The sequence below is a fragment of the Macaca mulatta genome, chromosome 12, assembly GCF_049350105.2.
Source record: "Macaca mulatta isolate MMU2019108-1 chromosome 12, T2T-MMU8v2.0, whole genome shotgun sequence".
Taxonomy (NCBI): Eukaryota; Metazoa; Chordata; class Mammalia; order Primates; family Cercopithecidae; genus Macaca; species Macaca mulatta.
In genome coordinates this window covers 121,949,222-121,973,774 of record NC_133417.1, presented here as the reverse complement: position 1 = coordinate 121,973,774, position 24,553 = coordinate 121,949,222, and the positions used below count along the sequence as shown (strand labels likewise).

The 24,553-nt window shown below is 45.9% G+C and overlaps 1 long non-coding RNA gene across 1 annotated transcript in view; it reads right to left on the bottom strand.

Moving 5' to 3' along the window:
- Positions 1-24,553, bottom strand: part of LOC144333477 (uncharacterized) — a 118,973-nt gene that overhangs the window by 33,942 nt on the left and 60,478 nt on the right. The window contains exon 5 of the long non-coding RNA XR_013402147.1: positions 14,507-14,629. This is a non-coding gene — a long non-coding RNA (uncharacterized LOC144333477). The remainder of the gene's footprint in view (positions 1-14,506; positions 14,630-24,553) is intronic.

Genomic DNA, 24,553 nt, shown 5'->3' with positions numbered 1-24,553 from the left:
ATGACACCAGCCACAGCCATCAAGTCGTCACCAACTTTCCAGTCTTCTAGCTGGAGCCCCAGACATTGGAGAGTAGAGACAAATCATTCCTGCTATACCCAGTCCAAATCTCTGAGTCACATAATTTGTGAGCATAACAAAAGATTGTTTCATGCCACTGCATACCGTGCAAAAGATAACCCAGCCACTTTCTCATCTACACCTGCAGTGCCTCCCACTGCCTGCAGGACGTACTGTGTGATCCTTGGCTTGGCCTTCCCGTTCCAACCTCTTTGTCTCTATTTATCACCCTCTAGAGCAAACTGCTACTCCAGCCCAACTGATCTACTCATTGTTTACCACTATCCTCTGTCCCTTCCTCCCTTCACCGTATCCTCACTGTTGCCCATAACTGCAATGGCCTCACCTCCAGCCTCACCAAATTCTCCCCATTGCCCAAGGCTCGGCCTCTTCCCTAAAGCCTCTAAAGCAATCCCAGGTAAACAACACTCTCAGTCTTGCAATCTAGACTTTCATTATCTAGTAATATCATTTTCTAAATGGAAAAATCAGAATCCATGGTCTGAATTATTTTTATAATTTGTGCACTTACTTTCAAGGAGAATTTCACACAAAAATTAAAACTTACTTCCATTTAGTGATGTACTCAACCAATAGCCTTCACTGCAAAGTATAAGATTAAAAACCTCATAAAGTAGGCGTGGTTATTATTTTACAGATTGAGAGGTGACAACGCACTAGCAGCGCTCACTCGCTCTCCCCAGCTCCCTGGCCTCCGCGTCCACTCCGGCTGTGCTTGAGGAGCCCTTCAGCTTGCTACTGCTCCATGGGAGCCCCTCTCTGGGTTGGCTGAGGCCGGAGCCTACTCCCTCTGCTTGTGGGGAGGTGTGGCGGGAGAGGCATGGGCAGGAACCAGGGCTGCACGCGGCACTCGCAGGCCACCCCGAGTTCTGGGTGGGCACGAGCTCAGCCGGTGGCACCTTTGGAGTGGCCCTCTGGTGCCACCGGCCCTGGGCAGTGAGGGGCTTAACACCCGGGCCGGCAGCTGTAGAGGGTGCTCCAGGTCCCCCAGCACTGCCAGTCCACCCGCGCCTCGCTTGAATTCTCACCAGGCCTCAGCCATCTCCCCATGCGTCAGGGCTCAGGACCTTCAGCCCACCATGCCTGAGCCCCCATTCCCCGGCAGGTGGGCTCCTGCATGGCCGAGCCTCCCCAGCGGGCGCCCCCCACCCTGCTGTGTGACGCCCAGTCCCATCAACCACCCAAGGGCTGAGGAGTGCTGCAGGCGGTGCAGGACTGGTGGGCACCTCTGCCCAGGGCCCTGGCATGGGATCCACTAGGCCAAGCCAGCTGGGTGAGGACTTGCAGAACTTTTATGTCTAGCTGGAGGATTGTATATGCATCAATCAGCACTCTGTATCTAGCTAATCTGGTGGGGACTTGGAGAACTTTTATGTCCAGCCAAAGGATTGTAACTGCACCAATCAGTGATCTGTGTCTAGCTCAAGATTTGTAAACACACCAGTCAGCACTCTGTGTCTAGCTCAAGGTTTGTAAATGCACCAATCAGTGCTCTGTGTCTGGCTAATCTGGTGGGGACTTGGAGAACTTTTGTCTAGCTCAAGGTTTGTAAATGCACCAATCAGCACCCTGACAAAATGGACCAATCAGCTCTCTGTAAAATGGACCAATCAGCAGGATGTGAGTGGGGTCACATAAAGGCATAAAAGCAGGCTGCCAGAACTGGCAGTGGCAATCTGCTCAGGTCACCTTCCACACGGTGGAAGCTTTGTTCTTTCGCTCTTTGGGTCCGCGCCACGTTTGTGAGCTATAACGCCACGGAGGTCTGCAGCTTCGCTCCTGAAGCCAGCAAGAGCATGAACCCACCAGAAAGAAGGAACAACTCCGTATGTGTTGCCTTTATGAACTGTAACACTCACCATGAGGGTCTGCAGTTTCACTCTTTAAGTCAGCGAGACCACGAACCCACCGGAAGGAAGAAACTGGACACGTCTGAACATCTGAAGGAACAAACTCTGGACACATCATCTTTAAGAAACAGCTGTAACACTCACCGTGAGGGTCCGCGGCTTCATTCTTGAAGTCAGGGAGACCCAGAACCCACCAATTCCAGACACAAGATGAGGGAACTGAAGTTTAGAAAGATTAAATAAATTACCTACAGTCATATACTTAATTTTGGTGGAAATGGGATTCAAGCCTGCATCCTCTTAAGACAGCACTTACTGCTTAATCTAGTAATTAAATATGTACAATGTTATAGTATGTTTTCCTTTTATAAATGTTCATTATAAAAAGTAATACATGCACGTAATAAAAAAATGTCAATAGTATCTGAGAATGCAACATGAAAGCAGATCTATCTCCAAATCCAGACTCTATTCCAGACTCCATCCAGTTCTCTTGTGTCTTTCCAGAAATATTATGTGCACATGTAAGCATCTCTTTGTTACACAGAGGGCATACTATTTACAACATTTTCTGTTTATAATATCTCTTGGCAAGCATTACATATGGACATGTATAGAGTTCCTATATTCTTTCCCTGGCTGCATAATATTCCATGGTTGCTTGTTAATGATCTTGGAGTAGCCAGAAGCTAGAGAGAGATGGAGAGAAAGAGAGAGAAGGAGGGAGCTGGATGGAAAACTACAGTAAAATGAGAAGGGATGAGGGGAGGCCAGTAGGCCTGGAGGAGGAAAGCCTGATTCCCGGGCAGACTGCAAAGAGAAAGCAAGCCTGGCTGGGAACAGAAGTGAAAACAGAGGAGGCTCTGAATACATTGTACACAAGTGGGCCTCAGAGGTAGGGGGAAAGGAGTTATTGAGCTCCACGGGGTGAACATTTACCTCTAACTTCTTTCCTGATGACTTCATCATCCCTCCTGAGGACCTCCCCACTTTTTCCAACTCCACCGTTTTTTAAAAAGTACCCCACCCAAAAGAAAACAAACATGTTACTATTTATTCATGCAAGAAGGCCCAGGAGACACAATAGACAGCAGCACCAGCCTAATTAAATGAAATGGGGTAGGTGTAACTCAAACCACCTCAGGAAAATATAATCTGCCACCAAAAAAATTCCCACCATTCAGACCACAGGGAAATCAGACCAGCCTCCTCGCCAGGTTCCCAAGCAAAGGCTGACTCTGCGGGCAGCAAGATAAGAGAAGGTCGGCTTTTTGCCAGTAGCCTTCCTCCCTCCCCTCTCAACTCTGTGCACCCCCATGGCCCCCCACCTCTCTGAGCTTGTTCACCAACATATCAGAGCTGCTCCCTTTGTGGGCTGGATTGTTTAGCTAATTCTCCCATGGAAAATGGTTCAGGTTCAGATTCCAGGCCAAGGCAACCAGACACCAATTGCAAATCCAAGCTTGGGGATTGTATCTCTTTCACCACTTTGAGACACATAAACGGCATCTCTCCTCCCCACGTAGCTTTTCTCTCCACCTAGGGGAAACTCAGAGATGCTCCAAGTTGGACCCTCCAAAGCTAAGACATGGGAAGGGTACTGGAGAATCTCTGAACTGGCCTTCTCTAAATTTAGATGTGGACTCTGAGAGTCAGAAGGTGAGCTTGACCTAAGGATGTGCTCCTGGGCACCTTTGTCTGAAGAGCCCTGGGGCCAGATGAAAAATCTGACTATGTCTCTAGATTTCCCTCATCAACTGCAGGAGAGCTCTGGAATTAGACCTGCCTGGTCAGGTCTCAACTGTACCACTCTCAATTGTAACTAGGTGAGTTTGGGTACAAGCTTTATCTCTTTTTGCTTGATCTCCTAATCTGTAAAATGGAAAGAACAGTTTCTTTCCTCCTTCCCCGACAGGATTATTGTAAAAATTAAATGAGGCCACCCACATAAAGTTCTTGGCACACGGAAGGTGACCCAGAAGTATGAGTTAGTTTCTTCCACCTGAACAAGACTATACCCACCCCCTCCAACCTCACTCCAGTCCTCCTTTCATGGGTCCAGTGTAAAAGTAGGGGGCTTCAGACAGGGCGCAATGGCTCCCACCTGGAATACAAGCTACTCAGAGGCTGAGGTGGGAGGATTACTTGAGCTCAAGAGTTCAAGGCTACAGTGAGCTATGATCGCACCACTGCCCTGTAGCCTGGGCAACAGAGTGAGAGTGATTGATGCATAGCAGGCATGTGTTCCAACTGTTCAAACCTGTGTCCACCCCCCGCCAGGCCAGCTGTCTGAAGCACCATGAGTCATTCTTCCAGGCCCCAAGGGCTTTAGGGATCTGTTAGCTGCAGTGGCTGTGAGTGTTAGTCACTCTCAATTACAGAAGGGGGTGATTGTGCTGATAATCTGAAAATGTAGCTACCCCTTGCTATAGGGTTTCTAACGCTCCAGGAACTCAGTCCATCCTCAAGAGCAAAGCTGCACTGTGACCCTAATGCCATCCTTAGCAAGGCCGGAGAAGAGCCAGGGCCTGAGCACTGGGGAGCAAGGCTCTTCCCTAACCCCTCACTTGCCCTCCCTCTCTTCTCCAGGTGGAGCCAGTCCCAATCCCTTGACCTTGCCACCAAGCTCTAGTTTCCAGCCATTTCATCACCTCTGGGTCCTTTCTCTGAATGCTCTCCAGGTTCCCCTTGTCCCTCTCAAGCTGCCATCCGTCAACACCCGTTCCTAAGCTCTTGCCCTGTTCGGATGACTGTACTCAGAGCTGGCCCTGGGGCTGCGGTCAGAGTCTGGCCAGGGTAGACAGAGTATCGTGGGGAAATGACCTCATAAGTCCTCCCTCGTGGAGTATTTTTAGGCACCACTTTCCTCCCCCTCCCACTCAGCTTCCATGCACTTCCAGTGCAGTCCAGAACTCTCTGGAATCTCTAGGGGTGCTGCAACTCTTGTTGTTTTCCCAGTGTTTAAGGGGTGGAAAGTGTAACTGCCCCTCCAAACACTCAACTCCTCATCCTTTGAATGATTCTTTTTCATTTCTACTCTGCTTCTTTTCAGAAAATAAAGATAGACTCCTGTCAAATTTTGAGGGATCCCAACCATCACCCCCGAGGCAGGCAATTCCAGCGCGGTGGCTGCATTCCCTCCTCTATGTGGCTATGGTGTGGTTTCCTTTGTTGCTAATCTAGTTACATGTCACATAGACTAAAATCCTGTGAGTCTGCCTCCTCCTCAGTGTGGGGAGAGACCCAGATCCTCTCCAAGAATTCCAAGTGGAATCCAGAGATCTCAGAGTCTACGAAACAGCAGCGTGTGACCATGAGAACTTGAGGCTGGGTCCCGGGGTATCAGGGTCTCTGTTTAGTCTCAGCTTCATTTTGCCTATCTTTCTGGAGAAGTTGTTTTACTGTTCTAGTTTCTCTGTATGGTCTTTGATTATTTTTTTTTCTTTTTGACCATCAATGAACTTGGCCACCAGTGCATCCACAAGTATCCACATACCTTTCAGGACCTTGAGATAGAAGAGATTCTGATGCTACCAGGCACAGCGACCCATCTCCTTCTCACCTTCATGCTCTGCCCCATCATTGCCAAGCACCTAATCTAAAGTGGGCCCTGGAAAACCAGCTCAAGGCCATGTCTGGCCATGGCTACCAGTCACTCACTGGATGCTAAAAAATGAGGAAAACCTTCCCAGCCTGGGACAAAGGGAAAGGGAGGAAAGGCTCAGTCAGGAGGTTTGGAGGATCCTGTCCCATCTCCATCTCACCCAACTTCAATGAACCCAGAAAGTACGGAGGGAAAGCATCTCAATCCAAGCCAGATGGAGAACAGTGCTGGCAAACAGCTGGCCTCAACAAATACTTGTTGCTTTTTTTGCATGATAAATGCTGCTGACAGCCAGAATGGCTGGAGAGGAAGGAGGCAGAGCTTCTCCTGGGCCCTGTATGTTCAGGCAGGATTTGAATTGAAGGCAACCTAGGGTCAGCTCCAGCGGAGTTTGGGGCTTCATACTGAACACAACTCAATAGTCTCAAATCTCTTTGTGTGTCTCACCAGTGAGGTTCTCCTTGCCCAGAATAGCCTCTGCTCACCCCACCCTTGCCCCCTGTCCTCACCCCCTGACATGCTCCAGATCAAAGGCTTCCCTTCATGAGCAGTCCCCAGTGCCCAAATCCAAAAGCCTCTCTCCCATCTTGGAGGGCCCTCACCAAGCACTTTGCTCAGAGCTCTGAAAGTATCCTTATCTCCTCCCACCACAGAGCAGGCAGGTGCCCATGGTGACAGCCCATTTGGGCAGCCTTGGGGAATATAGCTGCCTCTTGCAGCATTTGCTAAGTCAGAGGCACACTGGCAGGGAGCCAAGACAGGCAGTTAGAAGTGAATGGCTTTCAGGGGAGATGGCCAAGAGGACTAATTTGTGTCGCATACACAAGACATTCTAAAGAGGTTCCCAAACCTATCAGCGAGAAACTAGATGGAAGACTGGATAGAGTTCCCAAAGATACACCAGCCAGAGCACAGAAATCATGTGCGGGGGCTTTCTGTGACCCAGGTTTTCCCCGGTCATATATAACCCAGGAAGGTCGGATTACATGGAATGGTGGGAGGCTCCTCCAGGATTATGGGCTGTCTCTGTCCTCCTCAGATGTCTGAATTTCATCACCCACAACAGAAAGGGAGGGCAGAGCACAGCCCAGAAGCAGGAGCACCTCAGCTGCGAATGTATAGAATATTGAAATCAAAAAGCAAATGAAGACAAACACCATACAGGCTGAGCTGCTAGGCTCCAGCGCTGAACTGCCTGTTTGACATCCCCCTCTACTGCTCACCTGTCTGCTGGGACCTCACTATGCCTCAGTCTCCTCTTTCATAAAGTGGGGATAATATTATCTACCTTATAATTTTGTTGCATGGATTAAACAAGTTTATATATGTAGAATGCTATATGTTTGCTACGTCATTGTTGCTGTTGTTCAGATAAATTGCAAAAATGAAGAAGTCACAGGTAGAAGTTGAACGTGGAGTTCAGTGTGGAGATCAAAGAAAGAAGTGCCAGCAGGAAGGAAAAAGAAAAGTTGTGTGGGTGTGTGTGTGTGAGTGTGTGTGTGTGTGTGTGTGTGTGTGTGTGTGTGTGTGTTTGAGACAGGGTCTCACTCTGTTGTCTAGGCTAGAGTGCAATGGTGTGATCAAGGCTCACTGCGGTCTAAACCCGGGAGGTCTCAACCTCTTGGGCTGAAGTGATCCTCCCACTTCAGTCTCCCGAATAGCTGTGAGTACAGGCACATGCCACCATGCCCGGCTAATTTTTTAATTTTTATAGAGACAGGAGTCTCACTATGTTGCCCAGGTTGGTTTCAAATTCCTGGGCTCAAACCCAAGGGCTAGAATTACAAATGTGAGCCTCCACACCCGACCAAGAAAAGTAGTTTGAGAGATGTGGGGAAATACCCAAGATATATTGTTAAATGAAAAACAGCAAGGTAACAGTATGCATTTTGTGATACCACTTTAGAAAAATAAATAAAAAACAAGGATTTACATAGAATACTTCTTATGCAAAGAGTATTTGTGGACGCATACCCTACAAACTAGACAGGGGAACTGGGGAGATAAGGATGAGCAGGAAAAGAGAAAGTTGCTTGTCACTATAAGCTTTGTTATGTTGTATAAAATTTTGGCCAGTTTCAGTGGCTCACGCCTGTAATCCCAGCACTTTGGGAGGCTGAGGTGGGAGGATCCCTTGAGCTCAGGAGTTTGAGAACAGCCTGACCAACATAGCGAAACCCTGTCTCTACAAAAAATATAAAAATTAGCCAGCGTCCGGGCATGGTGGCTTACACCTGTAATCCCAGCACTTTGGGAGGCTGAGGCGGGCAAATCACTTGAGGTCAGGAGTTCAAGACCAGCCTGGCCAACACAGTGAAACCCCATCTCTACTAAAGACACAAAAGTTAGCCAGGTGTGGTGGCACACACCTGTAGTCCCAGCTACTTGGGAGGCTGAGGCCACAGAAACACTTGAACCTGGGAGGCAAAGCATGTGGTGAACCGAGGTCACCCCCACTATACTGCAGCCTGGGAGACAAAGCAAGACAAGAAGGAAGGAAGGAAGGAAGGGAGGGAGGGAGGGAGGGAGGGAGGGAGGGAGGGAGGGAGGGAGGGAGGGAGATGAAGTGGTTCTTAACCTGTGTTTTGTGGTGTTTGCTCATCATGATCCTGTCACGTGTGTGCTTCCAAAGTTGCAAAGCCTAACACTGTGTTACACCTAGCCAGGCATCGTGGTGCACTCCTATAATCCTAGCTACTTGGGAGGCTGAGGTTGGGGGATCACTTGAGCCTGGGAGGTTGAGGCTGCAGTGAGCCATGATCACACCACTGCACTCCAGCCTGGGCAACAGAGTGAGACTCTGTCTTAAAAGAAAAAAAAAAAACTGTCACAGATATATGTTTTTATAAAAAATAAACTAATAGGTAGATGAATGACTGGGTGGATGAAAGAATGAGTGAGGTGGGTGGATATATGGATGGACAAATGGATGGATACATGGATGGATTGGTGGATAGGTGGGATGAATGGATAGATGGGTGCATGGATAAACTGATGGAGTAATGAATGGTAAAAATGAGGAACAATGTAAGGCAATTGCTGAAACCCATGATTGTGGTTGGCTTTGGTGTGCCAGCCACCATGGAGTGACAGGGTGAGTCAACCTTGTTTTCAGTGCCAGGAATGAGCAGATACCGCGTTCTTTCTGCTTAGTAAATAAAAAATTAGGAACCACCAGAAGTTTACATTTGAATTTGTTGAAAACTATATACTCAATCAGGCCAACTCCCTCCTCACTCTCACATATTAGACCACTTATGAAGAGGGAAAGGACAGGGTGGGGGGACCTGGTCACCTCTGAAGAGATGAGAAGCAGCACCAGGGGTTGGAATAGAAACAAGGCAGCAATAAGCAGGCCAGGAGCAGAGACAATGTGCTTGCAAATTGTTTCTCAACTGTGAGCTCCCTCAGGGCTCAACCTTAGCTCATTCTACCATTGTGACAGACACTGCAAGTGGCCCCAGTGAAGCAACTTCCATGGGGATTTGGTTTTAAAGTCAGCGTCTAAGGGAAAAGTCTCGTGTGGCCAAGCTTTGAATTCCCTCCATTGCAGAGTACACAACACTTCTCAACAGATCCAGCAAGGTCTGCTTTAATTCCAACCTTGTAGAAAGGGATCAGTTTCTTCAATTGTGCAGCCAGTGAAGCAGTTCAACTGTGTTTAGGGGCCGTGTTGTAAACACCATAGTCATCCCCCACCTAATGAGCTGCTTGCACTCGGGGAGGTACTTGGGGATAGAGAGGCTGGGAGGTGATGGCAGATTGACAGCACCCATCTCAGGCTCACGTCATCACACACACCGATTCAACTTGTTCATTCTGTCCTCTGTCTCTTTGAATTACATGTATTTGAATTCAGGTTATTTAATGTGACTCCATTTCCATGGATGCTCACTTTATAATGACTGAAATAAAGCATCTAACATAAAGAGGTTGACTACCCAGAACCATCACCCCCTAAGAAAATAAAAAAAGCAAAGGGAAAAAAGGAGGTATTAACACTTGTGCTGTACCCGGAATTCTACCATTGGAGGCCATCTGGAACTAGAGGATCATGATAAGCTGCACCAGGGTAGAGGGAACTGATGATACATTGTCTTCATATCACTAGCTTTAAGGAGTAGCTATCTCACTGAAGCACTGGAGAGGTGGGCAAGTGCCAACACCATGCTTTAATGCATAGTGCAACAAACAGAAGTGCCAGGAAGAGGCAGAGACTGTCTTTTGAAAGGACAGCCCAGGGAAGCGGCATTTTGTTCAACCCAGCTTGGCTTCTTAAGAGCACACACTTCCAGGGCACACCCTGGGTACCATTGAAAAGCCATTTCTAGACTCAGTAAGAAAACTGGAAGCTGACCCTTTACGCTCTCAGATGTCCTGGTCACAGGTTCTCCACTTTGTCTCAGGTCCCATATTTGCCCATCCTCTGTCTTTAACGTACATGTGGTTAAACTATACCAGACCTCTGTTGGGCTGTTCATCCAGGCAAGAGCACCTCCCTTAATGCTCTGTAGGGATCGCTATACTCCCCAAGCCCTTCAACCTGATTCTCCTCCCCTCCCATGAGAACACATCTAGCTGGTCCTGAGCACTGAATAGGAGTTTACTAAATGGAGAAGAGACATGGCTTTCCAGATAAGGGGTGGGGTGCTTGGAGAGGGGCCAAGGTATAAAATGTCATGGGTGTTTGGGGGAAAGGGAACTAGTGTGGTTGGTATACAGGGTGGAGGGTAGGGACTGCAAGGAGATATAACTAGAGAGATAAAGTTACTAAAGGGAAAATGTGACAGCCCTGTTCATTGGATTTACTCGAATAAGCTACCCATTCTGCTTCTAATCTCTCCCCACTCCAACTCTGCTTATACATCTCTGCCAAATAAAGCTTTGACGTTTCCTAAAACACTGCTTCCATCAAATTACCCAAGAAACTTCAGTGTGCCCTGCTTGTGAGAGGTCAAGTCCAAGGCCCTGTTTGGGACTTCAGGGCCTTCCTATCAGTTCCAGCTCACCTGCTTATTCTGCAGAAATCCTCCAGGGCATGCTCTCCTCTAGCCAGGGAGACAGTCTCATTGCCCCCGCAAGCCAAGGCCACCCCGCCTCTGGGCCTTTGCTAATACGCTCCCATCAAGCCTGGAAGGACCTTAAGGGCCTTCTCCACAATCAACCCTATCTCTTCTTCGTGGCCCAGCAGGAATTCCACCTCCTCTGGGAAGCCAGGCTTGACGAGTCCAGTGTTCTTCTCTAACCACCACTGCAGTGAGTTTAGAACTTAATTTTTTTTCTTTCTGTAACAACTTTATTAAAATGTAATTCACATATGAGTCATCCATTTAAGATGTACATTTCAATGGTTTTGGGTATATTCAACACTGTGCAACCAGCACCACAATCTGTTTTAAAACATTTCGCTACTCAAAAAGAAACCCCAAGCCAGTTCCCCGCCACACTCCTCCATTCCTTCTCACCCTCCAGCCCCAGTCAAACACTAGTCAATTTCTTTTTTTTTTTTTTTTTTTTTTTTTTGAGACTGAGTCTCACTTTGTCACCCAGGCTGGAGTGCAGTGGCACCATCTCAGCTCACTGCAACCTCTGCCTCCCAGGTTCAAGCGGTTCTCCTGCCTCAGCCTCCTGGTCAATTTCTGTCTCTATATATTTGACTATTTTCTGCCTGGCTGCTTTCACTTAGCATAATGTTTTCAAGGTTCAGCCATGTGGTAGCATGTATCAGTACTTAATTCATTTTTATTGCCAAATAATAGTCCATTGTATAGTTATACCACATTTTGCTTATCTATTCATCAGTTGATAGACATTTGGGTTGTTTCCATTTTTTGGCTCTTAGGAATAATGCTGCTATAAACTTTAGTGCATTATTTCGTGGACATATGTTTTCAGCTCTCTTGGGTTTATATACCTAGAAGTGGAAATGCTGGGTCTTACGGTAAGTCTATATTTTAACTTTTGAGGAGCTGCCACACCATTTTCCACAGAGGCTACACCATTTCACATTTCTACCAGCAATGCATGAGGGATCCAGTTTCTCTACATCCTCACCCATATTTATTGTTACTATTATAATCATTAGCAACAGTTAAATGCAATGGATTTTCTTGAAATTAAATGAACTCTACATGGTGAACACCAGTTATCTTATGCATTAATGGGTAGTTATGTTTTTGATATTGGAGATTTGAAATGTAGAATACTATTTGTAAAGATTTTAATTGTAAATATTTCACAACATGAAATTCAGGTGATAATAAAAGAAATCATGAGATCTTCTGTGGTGAAGGGAAAAACTAGAGAAGCTATCATTTAATCCAAACTCATAACTTTTCAGAGCAAATCTTAATTTTAACCCAACCTCTTAATTTTAATCAGAGTCACCAGAGGACTTGTAAGGATCCCACATCCCTTATCCAATTTCCTGCTAAGGTAAAGTGATTAGAATAGGCGTTAGATCCGATACACCTTCAGGGTATAAGAATACTTCCCTGGATGGATTATGAATCTGGTCAAATGTGGAAATTCCCAAGTATTTTTTATCTTTTAAATTTGATTTGATGTTAAGCAAAACAACCAGGTAAAATATTGCAGGTCTGTCCCTGACCCACCACCGTCAAAGTCAGAAGGCATTTACTAATGATCATGTACTGACACTGCGCTGGGTTCTGTGCAGGCGGAATGCCAGAATCCCTGACCCCTGGAATTGACAAGCTCAGGCAAGACTGGCTGAGCTACTTCTAAGCAACCAGGAAGAATGGAGATGAAGGAGAGAAGAGGCAGAGGAGGGAGACACAAGACACAGAGTGGAGACACAGCGTGGTGGGTACCTGATAAGGATCAAACTGGGCTGCACGGAGGTGGGGACAATTCATGAACTGTAATGGAAGAGTTAGCTACACATGAATTACAGCCCTGTTTACCCTTCTCCTTTAATGCTAATCATTTGTTGGTTTAAGTGCAGCTTTGCATCTAGACCAACTGTGTTCCATGCTGGAGCTCATGCTGAGCCTGACTTCCTGGGGAGAATTCCATCAAATGCTAAAACCACGTTATTTATCTGTAGGCACTAATAGTGGCCTGATAAGTCTGAACCTTTTGAAAGCATTAGCTTTCTAAATGGTTTCTTCAACAAAAGAACATCGCCACACCTCCCACCCTGGATTTGCAAATTGTTCTTCTCTGATACCGACCATATCACTGATCTCCAGGGTTATATAGGCAAGTCCAAGGTGAGTGAACTGAGAGAAACAGAGCTTGGTGTACAAAGACAAGGTGACCTGGAGGCCTTTCTGTAGGAGGTGTGGTTTAACAGGAGCAAATTGCCAAGTCCCAAACCCTGCCTTATTTGTGAATATAATTGTGGACTCAGGAAGTATAGGTATTCTTCTAGAAGAGGGACTTTCTAGTGTCTTATAATATTGGTTGGGGGAAGGCTCAATAATTCTTTTTCCTCATCCCTTTATCGTTCTCTTCATCTACATATTTTCTAGATCAATACCTCATTTGGGGGTGGGAAGGGGGGTGTCATGGCTCTTCCTGAAGCTTCTCATACCCAGTTTTCCATCCTCCATCGTCCCCAAAGCTTCTCTAGGTGAGAGCCCTGAAACTCAAAAACCAGAAAGTGCATGAAGTAAACCAGCCCCTGAAGTAGGAAAGGCTGTTGTGAGCTCAGAGGACACCTGCTCCCCCACCCCCAAACCCCAGGCCCCTCTTCTCTCCAGGGCTGGGCCCCCAGCCTCACTCCTGCCACCCGCCTTGGGGAGCTAAAACAAACAGTTCTTTGGAAAGGCAATGAAAAGAAATGGCTGAGTCAGGCCTTCTGTTTAAACAGTCCCCACCTGTTCCCTCACCACTCGCCTCCCCCCACTGCCCACCCTGTGCTTCCCCCACTTCCCTTTCTCTTCTTTTCTTTTTCCCTTTGTTGCTCATTTTCAAAAGGGCAGAGTTGACAGCTCTTGCCTTGAGCAAAGCCAACCCCAGAGCCAGTGAGCAGCGAGGAGTGGCCTCGGGCTGTGACCCAGTGCCTTCCTGCCCCTCCTGCCTGGCTCCCCAGCCTCCCACCCTCAGCCTGCAGTGGCTGTGTCTGGTCAACAGGCAGTGAGAGAGAAGGGAGGAGGGACTTAGTTACCAAGAAAGAGAATCCCAGCCAGAAACGAGAGAAGACCGGAGAGGACATGAGAAGGGACAAAGGGAGACAGATAAGGTGCAGCCTCACAAAGGGATGTGCCTTCTCATTGGCTGGAACTCACAATCACCCCATACACCTGTTGCTATGTGTAAAAATAATTTCCTGGCATTGGAGGAAATGAATTATTTGCCCATATTAAAAATTAAGGAAAAGAAATGTTTCCAAAGTGACGCAGGTTAAGTTAGACATTTCCCTGACCAGCTAACTGCTCCTTTCCAAACCGATGAAGCCTTTTAGAGCTCCCCTGCAGGAACAGTAACTGTCTCTCCAAGTCCACTGCTGGCTCTTTGAAATCAAAAGTCTTTTTTTAAATTACATTTTCTATTTTGAGAAAATTGTAGAATAATATGCAGTCGTAAGAAATAATGCAGAGATCTCCTGCACTCTCTACCCAGTTACCCCAATAGTAACATCCGGCAAAACTATTGTACAATAGCAAACTGGGATATAGATTTTTATAGCCAAGATACAGAACATTTCCAAGACCAGAACCGCTCATGTTGCCCTTATGTAGCCACACCCACTTCCTACCTATCCTACCCAGTACCCTTAACCCCCGGTAAATACCGATCTCTTCGTTTCTATAATGTTTCTATTTTGAGAATGTTCTATAAATTGAATCATTCAGCATGTGACTTTTTCAGATTGCCTTTTTTCATTCAGCATAATTCTCTAGAGACTGGACCAAGTAGTTGTGTGTATCAATAGTTCATTCATTTTTGTGGCTAAGTAGTGTTCTATCGTATGGCTTGACCACAGTTTGCTTAATGCGCTCACCTGTTGAAGGACACTTGGATTGTTTCCAGGTTTGGCTGTTACAAATAAAGCTGCCATTCATTTTTGTGTCAAGATAAGTCTTCATTTCTCTGGCATAAATGTTCAAGAATTGATTGCTGGGTCCTATGAAAATTGCAGGTTTAGTAGTATACCTTTTAAAAGTATTCTTTAAAATTACTCCATACGTATGTCTAGAGGTGTTCCAGGCTGGGAGGTGAGCAGAAGAGGAAGCTGGAAGTAGAAGGAGGGGGTCTTGGGGACCTTGATTCTTGGAGCTGAGTTGCTACCAGTACACCCCCTGTGTCTATACCCCACAGTGAATGTGAGCCAGCAGCAAACCAACTGTGGTGGGTAGAAGAATGACCCGCCTCCCAAAGATGGCTATGCCCTCATCCCCAGAACCTGTGAATATGTTAAGTTACATGGCAAAGACAAATGAAGGCTGCAGATGGAATTGGGGTTGTTAATCAGATGACCTTGAGATGGGAGATTATCCTGGGTGGTCCAGATGGCCCCAATGTCATTACAGAAACCTTAAAAGTAGAAAGAGGCAGAAGAGGAGAGTCAGAGAAAGCAAAGTGACTATGGAAGAACACCCCAAACAGATGATGTGGTTGGTTTCAAAGATGGAGGAAAGGGGCCACGAGCAAAGGAATGTGAGCAGCTTCTAGAAGCTGGAACAAAGAAAAAAAGCGGGTTCTCCCCTAGAGGCTTCAGAAAGGAACACAGTCCTGATTTAACCCAGTAATACCTGGGTCAGACCTCTGACCTCCAGAAGTGTCAGATAATAACATTCCTGCTGCTCCAAGCCACCAGCTTCATGGTTAGGTTGTATCTTGATGCTCTCACAGATAAGCTCTCAAGGCAGTGATCCTCACTGTGTTACAGCTGCAGATAGAAAACAAATGCACCAAGTGACCTCTATGTGGATTTCAGCCTTCAGAGTTGACCACCGCTGCTCTGAATGAGCAGACTGCAGCTGCCTGCCATTATGAGGGAGAGACCAGAAACTCCATACATGGCACTTCTCTTAGCTCACTTGGCTGAAGACACCCTGGTCTTTCTTTGTGTGTCTAGACACTTTCCAACACAGCCACAGGCTTCCTGCCCACTGGACCTGCTGCCTGTGCCGTCTTTCCCACGTACCCCAGCCTGTCTGGGCCTTGTTTCATCCCTTTCCAAGGTACCATCTTCAGCATCAAGGACTCTTGGAGTCTCAGTCCAGCAAACCCACACACCAGCCCAGCCTTACTCATCCTGAAGGCTTAGAGTGAGAGTTAGGACTTGGAACTTGTCTATGGGGACTCAGTACTTAATTAATACAAACCCATGTGGCCTGCCTCTCTTACAGTCAGAGATTGCTCTGCAAATGCAGGCAGTGGATGGTTCATTCGCATATTAATGACCTGGGCTTTTTTCTCCCTGATAATGACCCTAGGGAGTAGTGAGCCTTGGGTGCGGATGGAGGAGATCCAGAGAAATAATGCCAAAAGGATCCTTTCATGAGGAAGCAGAAGTGAGATGATGACTCTCTCAATCAGTAGTTCTCAAGGGAAGTGGGAATCAGAATTACCTAGGGAATTTTTTCAACACAGCACACACAACATACACATTCTACTCTATCTGAATTATTATAATTCTATGAGGATCACTGCCTTGAGAGCTTATCTGTAAGAGCATCAAGATACAACCTAACCAATAAGCAAATAATACCTATGAACCACTCTACTCAACACTTCTCCCAGCACACACACACACACACACACACACACACACACACACACTTTTAATTTGATCAATTGTTTTACATCTAGTTAGGCTTTGGCATAAAGCCAAGACTAAGAAACTGGTCTAGGCTACAAGACCCCTCTAATTAGCAACCTCCCCCCAACTGAGTCCTCCCTCTCACCTTCATGTGGCATTCCACACCTAGCCTACTTTCTCATTTGATACACGGGTTTGGACAAGAGGAGGTGGAAAGGAAAATGGATAGGTTGTCACTCCTCCAAAGATTTCCAGAGATACAACCAAAGAAAATATCCCACTGACAATGAGACCTCTGAAACAGCAAGAATACCTCCCTCACTTATTTAACAAATATTTGTTCTGCAAAAACATAAGAAGTATCACCCAGGATCAAGCCAAAGGTGTGTGTAGCCCACTGCTGCAAGCTCTCTGACCATGTGCTGGAGCAGGCCATCAACAAGGGCAGCAGCCCTCAACCAATCACACCTGACCCTCACAGGGCAGCCAACAAATCTGAATAAGTATGCTCTTTTTTTTTGCCGCACCTGAGTGCACACACTGTCAGGGCAGTGGTGGTCCTGTGTCCTTTTGAGGTGACTGTACCATGTAACTCAGTTGAGAGCAGGTGCTCCTTGCATTGAGTAAGGGGGCAGGGTGCCTTCCAAAGAAGGAGTACATGCTCAGTGGAACATGCGAGCACCACTGGTGACAATGTATGGGAGCATGGTCAGGGTCATACAGAGTTCTGCGCATCAGGAGTTCAAGATCAACCTGGGCAATATAACAAGACCCCTGTCTCCAAAAAAAATTTTTTTTTAATTAGCTAGGTGTGGTGGTGTGCACCTGTTGTCCCAGCTACTCAGGAGGCTGAGGTGGGGAGATCACTAGAGTCCGGGAAGCCAAGGCTGTAGTGAGCCATGATCATGCCACTGCACTCCAACCTGGGCAATAGAGCAAGACCTTGTCTCATTTTTTTAAAAAAGGGAGACAAGAGAGTTCTGCTCATAAGGACCACGGCACTGAAAGGAACCCAAGATAAATATGAGGTGACTGAATGCTTTCTTGGATACTAAAACACATCGTTGATTGTATTGTAATAATCACTGACTCATCAATTGCTATCTTCAGTTCTTTCATCATATCAAGCGTGTTTCCAATATTATAAGTACAAAGTGATTGGAAACCACTAGATTAGACACAGACCTGAATCCCATTAATTTCACTGAAGTTTTTCTGTGACCCACCTGTACCACCTTTGAAAGGTAATAATCTCACCAGAATGTATTCATGGCTCCATAAAATTTAAGTTCTGTTTTTGTCTTTTTTTAGTTTTTTATTGATACATAATTGTACATCTGTATGGGATACATGTGATATTTTGATACATGCATATAAGAGATAATGATCAAATCAGGGTAATGAGGATATCCATCACCTCAAACATGTATTATTTCTGGATCTTGGGTATGTCCTCTTAAATTGTCTTCTAAAATTACCCATTTCATCCTTCTAGGGATGCTCCCTTCTTCTCATAGGGAAGGAGTTTAAAATCATATCCAGGTTCACCATATTTCAACCCTGAATGGCTTCATAAAAGTGTGCTATAGGCCTCCATACTTTCAGGATGAAAATCCTCTTTAAAAGCAGATGGAAGGTCTTTCATGAACCAGATCTATTATTTTTAGATAATAGCCTCTCTATTGTTTTCATTTGAGACCCGGCAACTAGAATGTGTTTGCACCAAGGTTTGTATGAGGAGCAGAGCAAACACTTCTGGTTTCAATATCCTTTTTGACAAAGTTCAACACCATGCTGGCTTGCTTTCTGCTACAGCTAACAACCCTGTCTTCAGGAAACAGTCTGCAAAAGACTCTTAGTTTCTGTTTTTAGGGCTGCAAAATTCCAATAAAAGTTTAAAAAGTCTTGCCTAACCCTAAAAAGTCAGGGTGAAGAATTTCCCACCCCTCACATATGTGTAGTAAACTTAACATATTTTTTATTATAAAAGCAATATAAGTTCACTGCAGAAAGTTGAAAAATAGAGAAAAGGCACAAAGAAAACAAAACTCGCCCATATTCTCTCTGTTATTTGTATATAAATATTTTAACATAAACAGGATCATACTGTATCTAACTAGATCTAACCTGCTTTTTGGATGTATTAATAAGACATGAACACTTTGACAAAAAAGCTTGATCAAACTTTAGTAAGGATATTCTAAGGCCTTGAGGTCTCAACCTTGACCTCCATCTTTGTCAGGCCTGTATTGACCAGCTGTAGCAAGAATCTTGCAAAGTGGGTTTAGAACAACTCCTCCAACCTTGATATCAAATACCTCATCCTCCCTCCTTGGTGTCTGACCACCCTGGTCTGCCTTCAGCAATAATTCCATCAAGTCTGTTTAGCCAGAACCCCCTCCCTTATCCTTGATGTTTCCTCTTAGCAATTTTCCATCCACTGACTCCCACCCTGCACCTGGGCCATAAACGCCCCAACTGGTCCATGCTGTATTCCGAGTTGAACCCAGTTCTCTACTGAGGGCTCTCTCCCCCCATTGCAATGGTTCCAGAATAAAATCTGTTTTTACTGTCCTAATGACTGTATGTCGGGTGTGTCCTCTTAAATTGTTTTCTAAAATTACCCATTTCATGCTTCTAGGGATGATCTGGTTTTCTTTAACAATTTTCTCTTGTTATTTATGTAGATCTTTTTCAACATAATTTTTCACGGCAGATGGCATTCTATCATATGGATGCATCATGATTTATTAAACGTATCCTTTATTGTGGGCTAGTCATCCATTCTTAATTTTTCACTACTTCAAGCAATCTTTTTAAAGAGTATTGCATATTGAATCCTAACTTATAGCTCACCACAGAGAAAAAGGATATGAAACGTAAAGTGAATCTTCAGAATGCTAATTTTATGACTGTGTGACAAGTAGCTAATGGCTATTCATTTAGGCTGATGACTTTGACAGGAGCAAAGATAGAAACAAACCAAAACTCTTTACAGAAATTTATATGACAGCCTGAAGATGGTAGTTGCTTTGGTAGGTTTGGAACAGTAAGTACATCAACCAACTAAATGATAGTTCATTGAATGTAAAAGGCATTTATTCATTCAATCTAAAATAATAAGATGTACCATTTAGTTTAGGTTCTATTAAGAAAGGGGCGGGAACACTGCTAAGAATCACATGATCTTGTCATTTGTAAACAGCATCCTGGTTGTTCCAAAAACCAAAGGCCCCAGGAAGAAAGTCTTGCTAAAGAGATGGTGGGCAGGAATTGGATCTGGGTTGGAAGGGAATCAGCAAGCAGCCAATTCTAAGGTAGTTTCACCCTAAACCCAAGGCCTGTATTTAGAATATTTCAAATAGACACCCTATGACTTTGATGAAAATCAAGTTGGCAGCTCCAGAGAAAATCAGCCTGGGATTGCCAAAGCATGATTATTTTATTAGATTGCATGTTATCTTGAAATGGTAAAATAGGCCAGGCGCAGTGGCTCACACCTATAATCCCAGCACTTTGGGAGGCCGAGGCTGGTGGATCACCTGAGATCAGGAGTTCAAGACCAGCCTGGCCAGCATGGTGAAACCCTATCTCTACTAAAAATACAAAAATTAGCCGGGCTTGATGGCACATGCCTGTAGTCCCAGCTGCTTGGGAGGCTGAGGCAGGAGAATCACTTGAATCCAGGAAGTGGAGGTTGCAGTGAGCCAATATAGTACCACTACACTCCAGCCTAGGCAACAGGTGAGATTCCGTCTCAAAAAGAAAGAAAGAAAGAAAGAAAGAAAGAAAGAAAGAAAGAAAGAAAGAAAGAAAGAAAGAAAGAAAGAAAGAAAGAAAGAAAGAAAGAAAGAGAAAGAGAGAAAGAAAGAAAGAAAGAGAGAGAGAGAGAGAGAAAGAAAGAAAGAAAGAAAGAAAGAAAGAAAGAAAGAAAGAAAGAAAGAAAGAAAGAAAGAAAGAAAGAAAGAAAGAAAGAAAGAAAGAAGTGGTAAAATAAGCCTGTGACTTGCCACACGGTGGTTTAGTCCATCTCACCTACTCACCGCTCCCTGACTTTACCAGGCTACTTAGCTCCTCTGTGTACTTTCCAAAGTAGTTTTCTCTGCCTGAAACATCCTTGTTCATCCAGAAAATACAACTCAAGGCTTACCATCTTGGGGAGACTTTCCCTGACCTCCTCACCAAGGAGGAGCTGGAGCTGCCAGCCCCCCGAAATAGACCACTCCTTCCTTAGACCTACCGCTAACTATACACCCCACTTCTGGATAAACTAGGCCCTCTCAGACCAAAACAGCTTGACAAAGACAAACCTGGCACGGGGCTCTTCGCTTGGTGTTGCTGACTCTAATAGCCAGAATCTTGCCTGATTGTCAAGCAAGATTGTCACGGTCTGGTAACAATAAGCTTACCCTGCGGGCTCTTTAATTCTGAATGTTTTGAAGATAGTGAAAGGATTTGATGAGAAAGGCAGAGCCCAAATGAGTTCTACATACATTTTACTAAAAAGCCCACTTTATCCTGTTCAAGGCAACCACCAGGCTAGGGAGTGTCCTCAGATCAGCTGTCAGTTTCCCTCCCTCTGAAGCAGTAAAGAGCCTTCACCTTAGGGAGTGGGTTGTTCAGGCATGGCCTTCTCTCCTCCAGCTGGCACTCACAGTTCCTCCAGTCCTCACCTGTGCATGCCACGTCTTATTCTGCATTGCCAGTTCTCAGTTACCGAATCTCTGAATTGTTGAGTTTGTTTTTAAAACTGTTCTTAAAACCCAACAAAAACCCTCCCTTACTAACAAGCCGTGCAAGGAGCTTGGGTCTGTTTGTACAGCCCAGCAGCTTTCTCTCTAATCTGGGCATGAGGATCTCAGACTCCCAGTGTTCTCTCTGCCTGGGAGGATCATTTCAAATTCCTTTTGGCGGGAAAGGGAAGTTCCTACCAGGAGACTTGACAAGAAAGGATCAATTCGTTCATTCCTCAGCACCCACAGCAACTCAAGAGCTTTACTGTTTAACCACTTTGTGCCCACTCGTCTGTAGACACCAATAATCTTAATCACACTGTGTTTTAATTAAGGATTCCCATATATATGTGTCTGGAAGTCCCTGGAAACCTGGAAGCATGTCTTAATTATCTTTGAATTCACAGCATTGAGCACAGTGCCTGCCACCCTCAATAGGTATTAATTTAAATGAATAACTGAATGCGAAAATGAGGTGGATTCAAACTGCATCTGCTTTGTGAAGAGATCTGGAGCACTGAAGTTCGAGCTGATAACACTCCCAGACTCTTGTCTCCATTGTACACCATCCTGTGTGATCACCAGTTGCTGAAAACATGCTCCTCTTTGTCCTTTGGTTTCTTTCTCTGTTCCCTTTTCTCACTGTTCCCCATTTCCATCTTCTCCCCAACCTCCAAAAAGCACATAAGATTTAAACGAACAAATCATCTATCTACATAAAGTTTGTTCGGAGATGGCATCACACCCTAGTAAAATCGCTTGGCACAGTTAAACAGCTGAAGTGAGATTGTGCAGACGGTGCAGGAATGCAGGAAATAAACAAAGGAAAAAAGCAAAGGCCTCCAGGTTGAGGTCTTTGGGAGAGAGCCCATTGTCAGCTGCCTCTGCCACCACATTTTTTTGGACAGGATCTCCCAACATTATCCAGAGCACACATGACGGAGCCTCCTCTGTTGGGGTGCCAGAGCAGCTTCTCACTGTCACCCCCACAGCCATCTTTCTCAACAGAAAGCATCCCCTGGTACAAAGCAATCTGGGCTTTTACCCTCGGAGGATGGACAACTTCTGTCTGTGATGAATCCTACCAAGCCCCAGTTACCAGGTGTATCAGTCAGAATGGACAGGCAAAGTATGCTTTATAACAACCCCCAAATCTAAGAGGCTTAAAACAACACAGGTTTGTTTTATATCACGTGTGCATTGCAGACCTGCTGCCATGCACCTCTTCTCCCTCCAGGATCCAGGCTGATGGGGCCAATCATCGTCAGTGTCAGTGACAGAGGGCAAAAGGGGAAGAGTGCAGTGAATCCCACACCATCTCTTAAAGCTTCAGACAGGAAATGACAACCATCACTTCCACTCACATTCCATTGGCCAGAGCAAGTCACTGGCCGTGTCTGTATTCAAGTGGGTAAGGAAAGGTATAATAAAACTATCCCATGCCCGTGTGAGCCCCAATGACCAGCACACACTGTGTCTTCCATGAAGTTGGAGCCCAATTAATCTATGTTTAACAGGAGAAAAAAAAAAAAAAGATTAATGTCCCACTAGGGAAAAGGTAAAGAAAGGAAATGAAGCAGGAATATGCAAGACGAGAAGGGAGATAAGTACAGAGATGCTCTATGCAAAAGAAAGACTGACCCAGGGGAAGGGCCCAGGAGTCCTGAGTGAGTGGAGGTAGCTTGTCCCCTGTCTAGGGATCGGGAAATGAAACCGAAAAGGACAGAATTATGGAAAAAGACAAAAAGAATATGGTAGCAGCCAGAGGTAGAGCAGAGATGGTGAAAGAGGACATTTAGAAAGTCTTGTTATGTGGGATATGCTATGCCCTCTTCCGGCAGCTCCCCCTGCTTTAGGAGTGTGATTTGTGGGTTTTGAAAGTGACAACATGCTGAGGCTGGTCTCAGGGCAGGCACCAGGCAAGGCCAGAGTCTGCCAAGGAGGCCCAATTACTGTCTACAGGCCAGAGTCAAGTTTCATTTTGTTTTGTTTTCCTGATCTGGCTCCAGTGGATCCATCCCTCATCCTCTGCTGTGTCCCAGCCCCAACCCAGGTGCATGCACTGTGCTCTACCCCAGGGCCACACCGGGCCTGTTCAGCACTCCCCTGCTTTTGTGTCTTGGTGCTTATTGTCTTTACCACCTCCTCAGCCCCAGCCTCAATGTCTCCCACATTTTCTTCCACCTCTTCCACTCTCGAAATCCTCCCTGCTCATCAAGCTCCGTCTCAGAGACCACCAGTTCCCTTGAATCACCAAGTCAAGCTGCTCGTCCTCTCTGTGCCACAGCCGTCCCCCTCCTGGAGGAATGCCGTTATACTAGAATTACTGTTGACATGCTGTTGCCCTTGAAAGACCATGAGACCCTGGAAGGCAGGGGATCATTTCTACTCAGCTTCCATTTTTGTCCCCAGCTCCCATGACAGGATTGCATCATGACCACGATGATGCTAATAGGAACAATCGTGACAGATGAGGTTGGTGCTGGGCCCTCTTTGAAGGGCTCAAGTCCATCCTCATTTTATCTATACAACCACTCTGGCGAGTGTGATGCCTTATTCTCCAGTTGAAAACCTGGCGACCCAGAGAGTAAGTAACAAGTCTCAAATCCCACAGCTCTGGAGTCAGACCGGCCTCTATGGGAACACTTTCCTCAGTACTTACCTACGTGTGTGCCATTAACACCAGTGGCCAGTTGCTTCTCCAGAGTTCTGAGCACACACAACTCAGTGGTGGACTGGGATTTCAGCTCAAGTCTTGCTGACGCCAGAGATTATGTTTTGTGGCAGAGACCACAAGAGGCTCACCAAGCCATCATCCTTTACCCCCAGGCACTACATTTCCCTCCTGGTATGCGAGGTGTGGCCATGTGGGCGAGAGTGATGAACACCGCCTATTGACCAGGCCATGGAAACTTTCTGTACAGGCACCCATGGCCTCTCCTCCCCAACCCCTGCTGCCCTGTGAATGCAAGGCTCCAATGGAGGACACTGAGCTAGATGGCTGGTGTTTTCATGAAGTAGAGTCCCCTACCCTCTGCCCCTGCCTGAGGGTCCCCACCTCCAACAGTGTACCCCTCCACCCTGGAGATGTGAGCAAGAAATCAACATCTATTGTGTTAAGCCATTGAGGTTTGGTTGCTGATTGTTTAAACCACACAAACCTAAACAGCACTCCCTAGATTGTTAATTGTAAAGCAATATTTAGGGCAAATGGCAAGACTGCAGCAGTTTTATTATCTTAGCAAGAACCAGGAGAGGGTCCACAGGCGTGCTTAGAAGATTTGATGTCCATTCATCCATTTGAGGCTACACACCTTGAGGGCAGGCCACAGACTAGAGTCCTAAGAATGAGCTGGACAAAGGTTGAAGGGAGGTGGAGAAAGCTGAGCCAAGCCCCTGAAAGCAAGGAGGAGAATCAGAAAAACGTGTGACTCAGAGTGTGCCTTGGAGAGTCTTCAGGGCAGAGCAGGGTGATTTCTGTCTACAAGGACAAACTGGTGCAGCTGAGGGCAGCTCCAAAAAGGAAAGGAGTTAAGGCTCCCTCCTGCCC